This window comes from Papaver somniferum, chromosome 2 (genome assembly GCF_003573695.1).
Source record: "Papaver somniferum cultivar HN1 chromosome 2, ASM357369v1, whole genome shotgun sequence".
Lineage (NCBI taxonomy): Eukaryota > Viridiplantae > Streptophyta > Magnoliopsida > Ranunculales > Papaveraceae > Papaver > Papaver somniferum.
In genome coordinates this window covers 136298350-136302057 of record NC_039359.1, presented here as the reverse complement: position 1 = coordinate 136302057, position 3708 = coordinate 136298350, and the positions used below count along the sequence as shown (strand labels likewise).

At 38.3% G+C, this 3708-nt stretch overlaps 1 long non-coding RNA gene across 1 annotated transcript; it reads left to right on the top strand.

The window, feature by feature from the left end:
- Positions 1-2519: 2519 nt before the first annotated feature.
- On the top strand, positions 2520-3379 carry LOC113349208. Its single transcript, XR_003360006.1, has 3 exons — positions 2520-2615; positions 3010-3138; positions 3286-3379. It is a non-coding gene; the product is annotated as an uncharacterized LOC113349208 (long non-coding RNA).
- The last annotated feature ends 329 nt before the right edge of the window (positions 3380-3708 follow it).

Sequence of the window (3708 nt, the reverse complement as noted above, 5' to 3'; positions counted from 1 at the left end):
GGATTTGCTCGAGATCTTAGGGAATATATAAAAAGTAATCAGAAAGCTCTTCGTCTCATTCTTTGTGATTCCACATGTTAGAGCATTGCTCGGTTGAACCCACCAAGCGTTGGTATGTCAAGTTTGGTTGTCATATTTTAGTGAATCAAAACTCATTTAAAGAGTCGCTTGATTATTTACTAGAGTCAACTTCGTATAGGTTAGCTAGAAAGTTACTAGGATATGAGACTTACAAGTATTACGTGAAGACTTGAAGAATGTGAAGAAGTAAAGAGCTACAACGACGACATCATCCTTCCACTTGACGTTAGTAATATTTGACTTGAATTGTTTCATTCCTAATGTATCTTTCAAGTCGTGCATATTGAAAACAAAACTGCGAAGCTGTGAATGATTATACTTTAGTTAGACATAGTATTAAGGAATTACAATACGAAGTATAACTTCTATCTTTTGAACTTCGTATATAAGACATCGACATAATCGTATGAATACTATTGTGATTATATATGGGTATGGGTGAAGATTTTGTCCTGGGAAACAATGTTTTACATTTGTTTAAAGGAAGTACAATTCATAAAATCGTTTTGTGAATCGAAAGGGAAATCGCTAGGCTTATTGGTATTGTTATTCATTGCAAATCTTTGGATTACCAATATGTGTGTTTAGTATAACCGCTCATAAATTGTTTATGTATCTTGCTAAAACTATTCACAATGCCTGACTTTTGTATTGGTGTGACTTTTATTAGTGAAACCGATCTTAAGTAATCACCTGAGATGGTATGATTGATATGTTGTAATTGGTATGACCAACTGATAATGTTTAAAAACACCTCTTTAAGTATCGATTGATTATGCTTTCTTAGCTAGTTTTCGTGTGAAATTGTATTATTAGCATTCTTTTATATTTTATGGGAATTTTGGAGTTTATTCCCGAAAAGAAAAAGAAATCGTCCAATTGGCCATAAAAGAGGCAGAATTATCTATGAGTCCTTGATATCATCTCGAAGAGCACGAAAAGATGAAGCCAATGGGGAAAGAATGGAGTCAATCCGACGTCGTACGAAGAATCTGGAGGCATTTGAAGCAAGCCGAAGTTGTCGAAAACTAGAAAACCTACAGAACTGTTATAGGCACCCGAGTTTCTACTCAGGGCAGACACGAAATACTAATTGAATTGGAGCTGCTAAAAGTTCGTGGTCTTTGGGAGATGGTAGTGCAATGGTAAATCAAGTTTCAGAAGACAAAGCAGTGACTAATGATAGATCTCGAGAACGGATCTTGGCAGAGATGGAGGTGCTGCTGGTAGTCGATGGAGTTGCGGTCTGTTGGGTCGAGTATGAGAACAAGATGAGATGGAAGTGATGATCACTGAGTCGAACTGCTGCCAATGCCGAGAGATGAAGATGGTTACGAACTGAGAAGGATGGATGATGGTGGAACTCGCTGTATATAGTGGTCAGTAGTGATCAGAAGTGATAATAATGGAGGCTGCTATTCTCGATGGAGCTGAGAACTGAGTTGGGTTGATTGGTTGCCAGTGATTAATGGAGTTGCTTCTGTCAATTGTTGAAGATGAATGGGTTTTGCTGAATTTGAAATCTCAATCGAGAATTCAGTAAAGAAAGAATCAACAGAGGAAGTGAACGAGTTGGTGCAGTAAGTGTTCGTTAAAAGGCCTGAACGACACAGGTCTGTGATGGTTTAATGGATTCTGGAGTAAGGGAGGTTTGACAGTAAAGACTGCATGATGGTTGTGACCGAGAACGAATGAAATGGAGCTCGAGTGACTGAAGGTGTTTGCTGTAAGTTTGGTTGCAGCTATTAATGGAGTTGGTGGTTAATGGAATGTTGATGCCAAGGTTAATGCTCGAAGGAGAAAGAGTAAATATGTCAGTGACGCTGTGAGAAACGGGAAAGCTGGAAGGCGAACTTGAGCAGGTAATTGGTTCTCGAGATGATTTAGTGGTCATGTTGTGACTGGGAACGAACGAAGTTGGAGATAGATGGACGGAGGAAGTTGAGATGCTGATGCTGGCAGTAACGATAACGAGCTCGAGATGAAGATCAGTGAAAGTGGAACAAGGAAAGGTTGTTGTTATGATGATGAACTCAAGTTAGACAGTAAAAGGTGTTGAGGGTTCAGTCACGGTAAGATAGTGGAAGTCACGCTCGAGATGAACAGAGACAGGAGGGAAAGATGAAATTGAGAATAGGCTGTCAGTTCCACAGAACTGACAAGCCAATAATGAGAAAATGGGCTGGACTTGGATGACGTGAGCCCAGTTGTTTAGCTTGTAGAATTTAGACGTGACCAGCCTTGGCCGTGAGTTGTGTTGTGTTTGGAAAGTTGCAGTGGCGGAACCATGCCCGGACTAGGACTGGCTCAAGCCAGCCCTAGCCAAATTCTTTTTGCCTACTTAGTAGTAAAAGTCAAGCCCAATTTTAAGTAAGTCCAGTCCAAGCCAGCCCTGGTCTTTGTGAAAAAAAAAAAGAAAAAGAGTTCACGGGAAAAAAAACAAAAAGTCATTATTCTCTGTGTCTATGTGAGCAGCGGGAGAAAGACTGAAAGAGGGAGATTGGAAAAACCGTAAAGCCAAAACCCTAGGCTAGGTAAGAAGATGGAATAATTGGAATTTGATGTTATATTATGTGGTTATTGGATGAAATTTTATCCACTTATTCCCTTAATTTCATGAACGTGTATGGGTTTTTGTTAATTTGCTATCATTATTCACTAGGGTTTCTTGGTTGGTAAATTATAATTTTGTTTTGTGTGATTAAAAAGATGAATGTTTTCAGGTTAATCTTTGATGTTAAATTCTTAATCAGTAGTTGATTGAATTTTTGTTTAACCTAATTTTGTTGATGCTTTGGATTTTCTGATTTGGGGATTTGTATGGAATGTTTGTTTTGGGGTTTTGAGATTACTTAATTGTATGGGTGTTTATGAGAATTTGGGCTCAATTGAACAACTAATTTAAATTTCAATATTTGCATTGATCAGTGTTATTGGCTCAAGTTTTAGAACTGGTTCAATCTTCAATTTTGGTAACACCCAACACGTGTAATAGTGTTGGCCTACGGCTACAACTCAAAGTCATTCTTGGTGGAGCTTGAAGGAAGCCTTTTCTCTGTAATCATTTTTCCTTCTTTTTTATGCCTAATCTGTATCGTGAGAATGCAGGTTCAAGCTTGGATTTGTTTTGTCAAATGTATTCCTATAAGAGTTATATTTCAGTGATGCATATTGATTGAATCAACTTTTGTTATTGTGTTACAGAAAACTTCTGTTACAGGTTGATGATATATGATGCCGAATAATCGTAAACCAAGCAAACGAGGAAGATTAGAAGCATATTACAACCCTATTCCCAAAGTAGATAGATCAGAAAGTGTTGCTCTTGCTCCAAATATTGAACTCAATGAAGTAGTTGTTGATGCAGTTGAACCCGAAGAATTGCACACCCAAAGAACTGGAATAGAAGAAGACAGACCTGAAGTGATGAATGTTACTCCATTAGAACGTGATCCGGGGTTACGAATTCCAGTAATGCAACATCCTGTTAACAAGCGTGATGAAGTTCGGCGAGCATATTTATTGTTGGGACCTTATCAGCCGAGATTAAAATATCCCCGCTCTAAATTCGGAAAGCAATACCGTGGTTTTAATTTTAGTTGGTTCGCACAACATCCTTGGTTGGAG